Below are 12,553 nucleotides of genomic sequence, written 5' to 3'. Positions count from 1 at the left end.
ATATTGGGTAACTAGTCATGAAGATGGCAGAGCTGAAGGGTGAACTTTGGTCTGCTCTGGTCTGGGCTCTTTGCCCTGAACCTGGGGGCGATGCTGCCTCCTGGCTCCAGATTCCCTGTCTTTCCCCAGACCGTGGAGCTGGGCTGGGTCACAGTGGTCCTCGCCCCCGCCCGCCGTTACTGCTGGACCCTGGCAATGGCAATCAGTGGGACCTTTGCAAGAAGCAGGGTCCTCACCTCATTAATTCTCTGGCCCACCTTCACCGCATGGTCAGCACCTGCTTGGTGACTTGCAAACACACACAGGGGCCCTGCCCTCTGAGAGTGGGTCCTCTCTGAAAGGTGCTCCTCCCAATCTCCTGCTAACATTGGAGAGAATTTGTTTAGCGACGAGGAAGAACTTCCACATCCCAGTTTTGGCAAGATAAGAACAAGTCAGGGAAGGGGCAGAGAATCTCACCCCTGTGCTACTTCCGTGGAGGCAGAGGACTGTTTCTCCATCCCTGGCCTGGGGGAGTCTCACAGGGGGACTTCAATGCCCTACCTGGCTTTACACTGAGTCCTGATGGAATCTGGAATGTCCGACACCTGGGTGTGTGTGAGCTTCGAGGTTGCTCCAGTGTAGTCCCCGTGCTCTGCCCAGCAAGGGCTTGGGAGCCCACCTGTGATGCTGTGGACACAAGTGTCCCAGAGCCGCCACGAAGCCCGCATGGCACCCTGGTATCAGGAGTGGACTTGGCCTTGGGGGCATGAAGGCTGCCTGTTTCCTCGATAACCTTGGGCTTTTCCCCCGCTGGTGGCCAGTGCTCCCGGGAAGTTCCACCTCATTATCGTTCGGTCAGAGGGTGCTTACGGGGCGCTCAGCCTGGGCCAGGCCCGGGAATCAGCACCTGGGGCTGCAGACTGGGCAAGACCTATGCCCTGATGTGGGAACGGATGTGGCAGAATGTGACCCTCTCCACCACCGTGCAATTCTGCGTGTGTTTGGAGTGTGTCATTGTGAGCTTAGGAAGGCGGCAAAGGCCTCTTGAAGGAGGGGGGCCCGGAGCTGACCTCCGAGGACAGGTGGGCTTGGATCATGGTGGGGAATCCCAAGGTTCCTGTCCGGCTGCTACCAGAGTCCAGCGTCTGGGGAATCACGCTGCCTGACTTCCTTCCCCCCACAAAGTCTGGCTTGTATCAAGTATGTTACCTTCTTTATGCCTCAGTATTCTCACCTGGAAAATAGGCACGAGAATAGTATCTACTTCATGGGGCTGTTGTCAGGATAAAATGAATTAATACATTACAGGGGCTTAGAACTGTCGCTGGCCTCTAGCAGGACTTAAATAAATGTTAGCCCTTAAGGTGACCAGTTCCTGACACGTGTCTAGTGTTTCTCTCACTCGTGTGATCTCATTTGCTCTTCCCAACTGAGGTTATTATTTTACTGACAAGGAACCTAGGCCAAGGGAGGCCAATAGACTTACACAGGCCACACAGCCAGGAGGTGTAACCCACACCAGAACCTCTGGCCAGGGCTCCCACCCCATCAGCCACCTCAGGGGAGGATACCCCAAGAGCTGCGGCAAGACTGAGGTCCTCTCTGAACTTCAGTTTTCTCTTACAGGCTTGTGGTGAAGATGAAAAGAATTCATGGGAAGCACTTTGCACAGTGCCTGCCCCGTAGTAAGTGCTTAGTAAGTGGCACCTATTAATAGAGAAAGTCACCTGCCCTATCCATCCCCAGCTCCCGGGAAAGGCCAGCCCAGGATCCCTTCCACCCCCGACAGGATGGGCCCTGTGCACCGTGGGGAAGGAAGTTGACTGGCCCCCAGCGCATCCACAGGAAGTTTCCTTTCCCCTGTTTTGGTGCTTTCCTCCTCTGCTCACAGTGGGTTTTCCTCTCTGAGGCTTCTCTCTTGCTCACTCACTTTTCAGGACTTTAGCGTGGGCACTGCTGGCCGTGTGGGATCCCACCTGGGGGGGCTCCCAGGCCTGTTCCTGGCTGCCCCCTACCCTCTAGACACTTCCTAACCCTTTCATACTCTACTCACTCCCTCACTTGAACGGCAGGTAGAGGGCATGCCTTCCCCCTGGCATGAGCTCACAGGCTCATGGCCATGAGCCCCCAGCACTGAACACGGGCAGCAGTGAGGGGTGGGAGCACGTGCTGGTGAGGGGCTCTGGGCAGCGGTCAGCACCTACTCGATTCTTTAACACCAGTGAGGTCTCTGTTTCTATCCGCCTGCCTCTCAGAAGGGTGTCTGAGGTCCCCTGCCCATTCCCTTGGGTTCAGCCCCGGCAGTGTGGCTCCACAGCACCCGGGTCAAACACACGAGCTGTGTTCCCACCTAGAAGCCTCTGGAGGGCCGGCAACCAGCCTCGGGAGCGGCTCTGCCAGCCCTCGCGGAGCAAGGAACAGCCACAGGGAGAGAGCAGAGAGCACCGATTATCTCCAGAAGGGTCTCAGTGTTAGCCTCAAGGATGTGACAAGCCTGGCTACAGGCTTGGGCAGGGGGTCCCAGGACTTTGACGGGCTGGTGCAAATGACAGAGAAGGCAAAGGAATTGCGAGCAAAAGGGAAGCCATGCCTTCACAGCGTCACAAGCTCCCTCATCTGCCAGTCAAATCCTGGCCAAGAAAAAAATCCCACATGTGAGCCATAAATCTTAGGCTCTAGGACACAGGCTTGTGGTATGTCTGGGTGGTGTCTGGCCTGAGTTCAGGGTCAGCCTGTGGTGGTTGGGAAGACTGGTGAGGGTCTGGGCCTTCTGTGGCCAAAGGCAGAGACCCCATCCCAGAAGACTGTGTCCCACAGTACGGGTGGAGTCGCAGTTGGAGCCAGGACGGCTGGGAGCAGAGTCAAGAAGGTGAGGACAGAGAGCCCGTGCAATGATCAGGCCAGTGGTTTGACTTCTGCCTTCAGTCAAATCCTAGATAAAGGGCTATAGGGGAACTGTCCTCAGTGAGGACCCTGCCCGCAAGCCCAGTTGATTCTCCCGGTCTGGACCCACTGTCTGGGCCTTGGGGTGAAGATCCATGATGCCGGGACCCTTCCTTCTGTGTGTTTGTGAGGCCCACAGAGCCGTCAGGAGGGACATGGAGAGTTATGACCTTCATGTGGGACAGGTGCTTCTCTCCAGCAAGGCAGCTCTGGAAGGAGAACCCAAGCAGTTTTTGAGGCAGGAAGAGGCGGAGAATTATGCCAGGGCCTGGGGCCTGGGGAGCAGGGGGGAGGGGAGAAGGGGAAGGATCCCTCTAGTCTCATATCATGTAGGGTGAGGCAGATGCCCCGGCTGTTTTTGCTGACCTTTATGGCCTTCCTTGGAGACAAGGCCCCTATCTACTCCTCCCGCATTTCCGTTGCAGGGCTGGACACATAGTGGCTGCTTTATTTAGATCCCTCCGGTCTGATCAGGAGTTGGGCATTCTCCCTTAGGTATGAGCTCCCTTTTATTGAGCTCCTACTGTGTGTCTGTCCTTGTGTTGGGCACTCTACAAACCTTTCCCAGTCCTCACTGCAGGAATGGGGGCATTATCCCTGTGTCGAGAGAAGGCAAGTCACATTCCCCCACCCCCTAGGCAGTAAGTAGGGGAGCTGTCATCCTTCCTCTGTGGCCTGGACCTTTCCTTGGACAGGGAGGAATTAACACCAGCGAGCTTCAACTAGAAGCTTCCCTCCACCCACTTCGTTGCCTCCACATTCCCCAGGCTAGGGACCTGGGAGTTTCTGCCCGAGGACCCAGCACCCTAGCTGTCCCTCCAGCTGCTACTTGCTGTCTTGTGTTCCAGGAAAACACCGTGTGGGGCAGGGAGGTGCCCTGAGCCTCACGGGGACTCAGATGACCCATAAGGACTCTCATTCTATTGAGTGCCTGAGGTCACTGCAACTGAAAAATTGATTTTTTTTTCCCACTTAAACCATTTAGTTTATTATTATTTTAACATGATTATAAACAGCATAACCCCAAGGCTTTCAAAGCACTGTCTTCATTTAATTAAGAGTCTAACGAAATTGCCTGTTTGGTTTCCTAAGTCCCAGCATTTTTTTTTTTTTTAACTTCTTATTTTGAAATAGACTCCCAAGACATTGCAAAATGACGAGGCACTCTACATTCCTCCCCTCCAGTTCCACCGCCACACTGGAGGGTAGGTGGCATTGCTCCCAGTTCATGGAGAAGTGAGGTCACTTTCTGCCATCACATAGCCACTGAGTGGGCTCCCCTTGGCCAGCATCTCCCAGCGGTAACGTCTCGGGTAACTAAAGGTCATTATCAAAGCCAGGAAATTGATATTGGCAAGAGGCAGTTACGTAAGCTACAGACCCGAGCAATTGATTTTGTTTTAAGGGGTTAGTGAGTGTTAGTGGACAGGCATGCCAGCTGGTCTTTCTGGAGGAGGCAGAAATTGACAGTCGTCGCTGAGAAGCTCCAGGCCTGACCTCTTGGCATTCCCACCTCCAAGAGAAAAGCAGAGGTGAACCTTGTTTTACATGAAGGCATATTCCTGAGAACCCCTGCAAAGTCAGTCCTGTGGAATGAATCACATCATCCTTTAGGTGTTCTAAGTACAGTTCTATTTGAGAGTCGTGTGATCAACCCTTTTGCAAAGCAGAAGACTGCTTTATTAGGGAAAAAATCTTTCTGTGATTCTCATAAATTTTGATAACTTGGGACTTCTTCTGAGCTTGCTGGACACAGGACAGATCTGGAGCATGGGGACTGGGCGGCAGCATGGACCCCAGGAGGAGTAGAACAGTGATCAAGTACTACAAAAGAAGAGATGCTCTTTAGGACAACGGGCCAAAGCACAGTGGGCTCCACAGCCTCTCAGGGCAGCCTACTGTTTACAGGGAACTCTGCCTTGTTTTAAAAGACTGTTGTGGAAAATCCATCTCCTGTTGCCCATCCTGGGATTGGAGTAGATTTCCTGTGTATCCTGAGTTTGTCAGTCTGGGGAGGCTCCCTGGGAGGAAATGGCCATTACAGAATGAAGGAGACTGCGTAGTTAGTTGCTGATGTAAAAAGCAAACAACCAGGGACCGAGAGAGCACGGAAGCCAGGCAGCGGAGCAGAGAGAGGGGCATTCACTCTGCAAAGGCTCTGTGAGGTTTCCTCCTGCTCACAAGCCATCGATGTCCCCGTGTGCAGCCTGGGACTGGGCCTCTGAGCTCCCAGAAAGGCCCTCCATCCTCATCACTGAGTCCATCACCTTTGCAGGCATCGGGGCTCCTGGGCTGTTGGATCCCAGAGAAGCTGGCTAGCCGAGGAAGGAAAGTGAGCCAGGATTGAAGCGGGTACTATCAGCCTTGGGAGCTTGTGAGCTCGTAGGTGTGTATTTTTAGACAGCAGGCACACTCACTTGCCTTGTGCTGGCTCACCGGTTTACACAGCGGCCCCTCCACAGACAGGCAGCTCGGAGCCACGGGGCAGGAGGGTGCTGGGTGCACGGCAGACACGGTCTCCGGGGCCTTCCCCTCCCTGTGCGGCAGATCCGGTGTTTGTTCAAGCGCTCAAGGAAGCAGGGGGAAGGGATGTTTGCGGCTAGAGCTTGTCCATGGCTGTGGCGCGGGGGGGAGCTGGTGCTCGCTCCCTGGGCTGGGGGCGTCTCTGTGTGTCTGCACGAGGTGCCAAGGGCCTCCAAGGCCAGGAGGGAGCCAGACGCCTGAGGGAGCATGATGCCCTAGAGGTTTCTGAGCCTCACTGATGACCTGGGTGGCAGGGAAAGACGAACCTTCTCCGTGGTGAAGTTAAAGTAGGGTCTGCTGGTAATGCCAGGGTTTTAAAAAGATCAACAGGATTGGAGTCCTAAGAGGCACAGTGTACTGTTCCAAAAGTGGGTTTCGTTGAGCCTTCCCTGGAAGTGTGTGGTCCTCTCTTGCTGTAATTACTGCCACCACCCCCCCTCAAAATCATTCTCTCCCTCTGGAGAATCTGGGGGTGGTGGTCCTGATTGCTACATGAAAGAGCTACGATCGTTCATTCCCGCCACAGGGATTTATTGAACACCCACTGTGTTCCAGGCCTAGCTGTAGGCACTGGTTATGCCGCTGAGGGCAAGGCAGCCCGGGCCTCTGGGCATACATTGGAATCACTATTTCTAATAGTGAATAAGGACCAGAAAGAAAACTAGCCAGTTGTCATGACCTGGGACATGAGATGAGTGGTCAAAAAAGGCCTCTTTGCAGAGGTGACAGTGAGCCAGGCACGGGCAGGTCAGGGCATAGAGAGCCGGGTCAAGGGGACAACAGCAAGATCAGTGACCTAAGTGTCACTGAAGGCATGCATTTGAAATACAGCAGGAGGATGAAGCATGTGGGGGTTGCAGGGGGCTGGAGTCACCGGGGAGGGCCGGGCAGATGGGAGTCTGGGTGTGTCTCTGGCCCCAAAGCTGCCCAGGAAGGAGAGGGCTCCCCCAAGCCAGCATCGGCTGTGTGGCTGGGGCCCAGGCACATGGCCTCCAGGGTTGGTTTCCTCATCTGTCAGATTGGTTCATGATGGTTTGGGAAGATGTTCCAAGCAGTTAGTACAGGGCAAGTGCAGGCTGGGTTGCAAAGGGAGATGTGTAGGGGCTGCGCCGCTGCCTTTCCTCCAGGTGGCTCTGTGGCCGGACTCTGCCATGGCCTTTCCTCTGCTCGGCCCTCTGCCGCCCCCCCTCCCGGTGCTAATTCAGCACTGCCCGTCGCCTCTCAGTCCTGGTGGCACTTCTTCCTCTTCCTGCACTTCGTGCTAACTAGAAGTTGTAAGGAGCCAGTTGCTGAGGCTTGATGGCCCACCCAGGGGGCTGATTTGGGCTGAGAGTTGAGCAGCCCCACTCCTGTCGCCCTGATAACATAGCAGGACCACTGGCTTGCAGGCTCCCGGCTTAGCCCCCAGTTCTCGCTGGGAATAAGGGGCTGTGCAGGGGAGGCAGCCCTTCCAAGGGGTTGGCCCTCCACAGCCCTCCAAAGAGCAGTGGAGTCCCTTGGCTTCCTATGGGATCAGCCCTGTTTCATTCTCACTAAGGTAAAACCTGGCCTTTCTTCTCCGGCTTGGGGAGAAGCAGAAGCACAGCCCCTCTCCCTCAGCCCCTGCCCCTGGAGGGGAGAGAAGAGCTAGGGCTTTTTTTTTTTTCCTTATGACTTTCATAAGGAAATGTGGATCAGGTCCCTTGGCCATTCCCCCGTGTCACTCCCACCTTTGGAGACCAGAGAGAGGGTCAGAACACTTCATTACAATTTGTCTTCCTTGTCCACAGGTAATTCTAGAAGGGATCAGACTTCTAAATACCCACCCCAAACCCTCAGCTCTCTCTTGGTGGCACCTCCCCCAAGAGGCCTCTGATCTAAGCAGAAATGTGTCTCTTTTCATGGTCTAGTCCGTCTGTTTCATTTCACATGCAGGAAAATGTGCCTGGACCCGGGCGTCCAGATGCTGGGTTCAGGCGTAGCTCTTGCTAATCGCTGAGGCACAAAATCGAGTAAGTTACGCCAGAGTGACCAGGGATCGCCTTGCGTGTTGGCAGAGTCACCGGACGCCCGCGGTTCCAGGTCGCTGTGACATTCCTGGTCTGTCCCCTGAAAGTAAATCGCTTCCTTAGCTGATGCCTGAATGTTCTTTCTCAAGGGTCAGACCCCTTCGCCCCACACTTCGAGAAGACTGCCGTGCTCCCCGGAGCAGCTCCGTCACTAAATACACACCCAGGTGTGGATGACGGACAGGCCAGTGCCCTGATCCCGGCTGTGACTGGTGAGAGCAGGAGGGATGCTGAGGCAGGAGAGGGAAGAAGGCCTCTGGGCCTCTGGGGCGCCATGCGGAGCCTGGCCGATGAGGCTGTGTGAGCTTTCGGCGTGGCTGCCAGGCCACGATGAGGGGTGAAGATGGGTCCCGTGCGCCGTGAGAAGCCTCTGAACGGTTTCAGTCTGAGGGATCGGATTTCTGTTTTGAGAGGATCCCTGAGCTGATGTGTCAGAGGACGGAAGGGCCCCCAGGGAGCAAGCGTGGAGTGGGAGGCTCAGCCGGAGCGGGCCGAGGCACCGTGAGAGATGAGGGTGGCTTGGTCTTGGCTGGACAATGGCATGGAGAGGAGCCAGTCTGACATCCGTTTTGGAGGAACAGTCGAGAGGACTTGCTGAAGGATGGGGGTGAAGGAGAGGTGGAGAACAAGGATGCCCCCAGTCCTGCTAGGGGGTACCCTGGCCAAGACGGCAGACCCTGTGTTTCCCGGCACCCGCCCCAAATGCCCACCTTGGACTTCACCCTGGGGAGTGAAAGGGAGGGATGTCTTCCCTTCTCCCTGAGATAGCCGAAGCCTTGGGCCCAGTGAAAGATGCTTTGTGGTGGGGACTGCCTGCCATCAGCCTCCCTCCCCAGGAACCTCCAGGCACTAGACACTCTGCTTTCTGGGTCTTGGACTCAGTGGGGGGATGAGGGTGGCGGGGAAGGAGGGAGAACAGAGGTCCATTGACAGCGAGCTCACCCCCCTTCTTCAGAGGTGAGGGGCACTGGTGGCAGATCTCCACAGTGTCCCTGGCCTGACCCTTCCACTCTTCGCTAAGGTCACCCCAACTGGACTCAGGCCCAGGGACAGAGCCCTAAGCCAGAGCCCTTCCCTGCAGGAATGGAGCCGACCCTTGGAGACTCCCCAGGCCCTTAGGAACTGATGCACCATTCATCCAGAGGCTTCCCAGCTTTGAGGAGAACAGTCCCTTTGGGCCTTTAAAACACCTCCTCTCCTTCACCTCCACAGTGCCAAGGACTGATGTCCAGTGAGGGGTCCCCAGACGGCAGGCCGCCTGGCCTCCAGACCGCAGTAGGCCTGAGGGACTGGCGTAGCCTGAAGATGGAGTCTGTTCCCCTGAATTGCACCTTTAGAAGGCAGGAGAGGAAGTGTGTGCGGCGAGGAGGGCTTGCCTGGCGGCCACAGCTCTTCTCTCCCCTCTAGGGGCAGGGGCTGAGGGAGAGGGGCTGTGCTTCAGCTTCTCCCCAGGCGGGAGCAGAAAGGCCAGTTTCCACCTTAGCGAGAATGAAACAGGGCCGATCCCAAAGGAAGCCGGGGGACTCCACTGCTCTGCCAGCCCTCAAGCGGCCCCATGGTGCCAGCAGACCTGAACCTGGCTTTGGGCTGGCCGATCTGGGGTCACACGGGAGCTTTCTACTTGGCACTAGTTGTCTGAACTTGAAATGGTGCTTTTTTCACGGTGGAGGCAGGTAAGCGTCACCTTTTAGCCCCGGAGGCCTTACAGCCCCAGGAACCTGAGTTAGGTCACCACCTGACCCTTGCCAGCTTCGCTCAGCGTCTCCGCCCCTCCTCCTCCTCCTCCTCCTCTGGGAAAGTCCCCCAGGGCTGCCGAGAGCCTCGAATGAAATGTTATCTGCTCAGCACACAGGAAGCATTTAATATGTGCTGGTCATTTGGTGACTGTTGATAATGGGGCTTGACACAAAGGGGGAGCTCTTTCTCTGGAAGCCTTTCCAAGAGTGAGGTCTTGCATGTAGGCTTGTGCATTTCAAGGTCCGCTGCTCAAAATTTGGTTCGCAGATGAGTCGCACAATCATCTGAGAGCCTGCCAAAAGTGCTGTCTTGACCGCACCCCAGTCCCCCTAAATCACAGCCTGCCATTTACTTACCTGCACAGGAAAGTTTGAGAAGCACCATTTAAAGGTCCAGGGAAGCCCTTCCCTAGGCTGACTCTGTGCTTAGGCTCCCTTGGTGTTGGGTTATGTTCAGTCCATCCATGTAATAAAAACCACTGAACCTGCCTTGCTGAGTCGATTTCTGACCCAAGCTTCACGCAGGGAACTTGGTTAAGAGCTGGTTCGTTGGCCTCACATCCCTTTGCAGACCTGAGTCGCCCACCTGTTTCTGGCACCCTGTGGGAGGGGGGTGTAAGTCACAGCCTAGCCTCCGTCCCCTGCTCCCCAGCCTAACCAAGAGGATGCTCGGGCCCTAGCCACACTCCCTCATCAGCTATAAATCAGGACATTCTTTCTCCCTGCTCCTCGAAGGTGGGGTGAAGCTTGGGGCCAAGGCGATTGCGAAGGTTTTTATTCCAGAAGTCTCTCTGAATTGGAGGGGGAGAGACTGGCAATCAGTCCTCTGTGGTTTTGAAGACAGCATAGCATGAGTGTGTCTAAAGTCTGTGTGCACAGTTAGGAGGGGGAAATGCTTAGGTCTCTTCTAAGGAGTGTCTGGCAAAAGACCAAAAAAAAAAAAAAAATCCCAATTTTAAGAGAGGCATCTTTTGCTCTTCTGTATAAAGCAACTATTGCAAACCTAAGCTTCAAATTAAGGGAGTCAAGGGCGGAGGGTTGAGATGAGCCAGTGACTGGTAATTTGGGGCTTTCTCTGCTTGGCATGGTGTTTACTCTTAGCTTCCTTCTGATCTCAAAGATGAATTTCCACCTTTAATAGTTGAGAATTGATGAAGATGACTTAAGTAAGGCCTGTTGGGTGGGCAGAACTGTTCTCTTGCTAGCAAATGCCCCGGCAATAACTTTTTGTCTATGGCTATGGTTGTAATTGGCTATGAAAGACTCCTCTCAGGGCGCCTGAGTGGCTCTGCCAGTTCAGTATCTGCCTTGGGCTCAGGTCATGATCCCAGAGTCCTGGGATTGAGCCCTGCATTGGGCTCCCTGCTCAGCAGAGAGTCTGCTTTTTCATTTCCCTCTGCACCCTACTTTTGCTCTATTTCTCAAACAAATTCTTTTTTTTAAAAAGCAAGACTCCCTAAGCATTATAGTTCTCATTTAAGTACATACTCTTGCCAGATACCATGCAAAGGGTTTCAAGTTCTTCGATCGCCTAGTTTGCAGACAGCAGCCCCACTTTACAAATGAAGCGTTATGGGCCAGAGGGCTACGCAACTTGCCCAAGGGCCCCTCAGCTAGTGAACGGCAGGTCCTTCTACTTCTAAGCCCAAGCTCTTGACCACAATTCTCTGTATCCTGGCTATGCTTGCTGCTGAGTGGGACTGACCAAAGATGTGTTGCCTGGAGATTAACAGATGAGGTTTGATGTATGAAACGGTGGGTGTACCAGAGTGTTTTGGCATTTCTTTAAACTTTGTTTCAAGTTCTGTATGTTCTTTTAATTATATCAATTAGAGATTGACCAATGTCCTTTTTCGGACACTTAATAAAGCGTCACATTCCTACAGTTAATGTCTTGTCCAGATGACACTATTTTTTATTACCTTGCACTTGACCTACCCAAGTTGAGCCAGCCACCTAGTGGCCAACTCTGGAATTGCAGGCATAGTGGCCAGAAGGGAACTAATTGACTTCCAGAAGGCAGGCTTTGTAAACACACACCTGTAAAGCAACCACACAGCAACATCATCCCAGTTTCCTAAGCCACAGCTCAACAAGGGACTGAAAAAAGAGAAAGAAATCCCACTTTGATTTTGTTTTCTATAGGGCCCTAAAACGAGGAAGTTTTCATCTGGGGCACCAAAGAGAACCTTAGGAAACATCACGTAGTTTTATTTATTCATTCCTAAAACTTGGTGTTAGAGGAATTCTGAGCCTACTCTGCTGTCCCATGTCTCTCACTGTGCCTGACAGTTCTTCCTCCAACAACTGTGCTTTGTAGTAGAATTCGGTGTATTTGTTCAGATCCCCCATGAGAAGAGATCCTAGCTCTCTCTGAGGCTGAGTTGCCCTTCTGGGAAATACTGGGACTGGACTTGATACTGACTAGGTTTTCTCATAGGCCCAATGTTTTGTGATCTAATAGCTTTTAAGACCAAAGGAACCAATGCCTAATAATGAAATATCATACAAAAGAAAAAACATTTTAGGGAAACAGAGGTCTTGTAGGCCCACCTCAAATCCCACTGCATTGGCAGAATATGGCTGCCTCTGTATAAGGCCAGCTTTGTGCCCTTCCCCCCACCCCCCATTTCCTTTGGAAAGCGCAGAAAGCCCCCTTGTCTTGAATGCTTCCCTGCAAAGGGCTCCTGCTGAAAGACTGCACACATAGCCAAGACTTTGACCTTCACCTTTGCCCCTGACTTACTTGGTGAGAAAGAGTTCTTATCCTCCGCTCTCTAGGTTTTGGGGGGTTGGGGGTAATCTAGCTAGGGTTAACAGGAATTCAATGAAAATATAAATAGAAACGTAGTCTATAAATAACACTGCCCCCAAAATATCTGGAGGCATGAATATGAGCAGGCAGCAGACAGTCACAAATCATGATGGCCTGGACAGTGAGTGAGCCTTGTTCATTTGCTTGGAGGTCTCTGGGGATACTTTAGATTTGCCAGTGGGGCCCTAGAAAAAACCTCTCTCTATCTGAGCTCTAGAAACGCCTTCCTTGTTTGCTGCCCTCACAGCCATCTTCTGCTAGACCTGCTTTGTGAACAGACACTAATGGAAGCAAAGTAATGCTGCTTAGAATCAGACCTAGCTTTTAGTCTCAGCACTGTGTGACTTGGGGGAATTCAGAAGATATCTCTGGGCTTCAGCTTTTCCTCTGTGGTCATGGGATTTAAAAATTAGAGTTTTGGTTTTTTTTTTTTTTCCCAGAGAGAGAGAGAGGTGTGTTTAGGGGCAGAGGGAAAGGGAGGGGAGAGAAGCTTAAGCACAGAGCCC

The 12,553-nt window shown here is 53.4% G+C and overlaps 1 protein-coding gene across 5 annotated transcripts in view; it reads left to right on the top strand.

The window, feature by feature from the left end:
- Nucleotides 1–12,553, top strand: part of SH3PXD2A (SH3 and PX domains 2A) — a 233,736-nt gene that overhangs the window by 88,680 nt on the left and 132,503 nt on the right. The window lies entirely within an intron of this gene.

The sequence above is a fragment of the Mustela nivalis genome (assembly GCF_964662115.1).
Source record: "Mustela nivalis genome assembly, chromosome: 2".
NCBI classification, from domain to species: domain Eukaryota; kingdom Metazoa; phylum Chordata; class Mammalia; order Carnivora; family Mustelidae; genus Mustela; species Mustela nivalis.
Note: the sequence above shows the minus strand (reverse complement) of the source record. Positions and strands in the feature narration are given on the sequence as shown.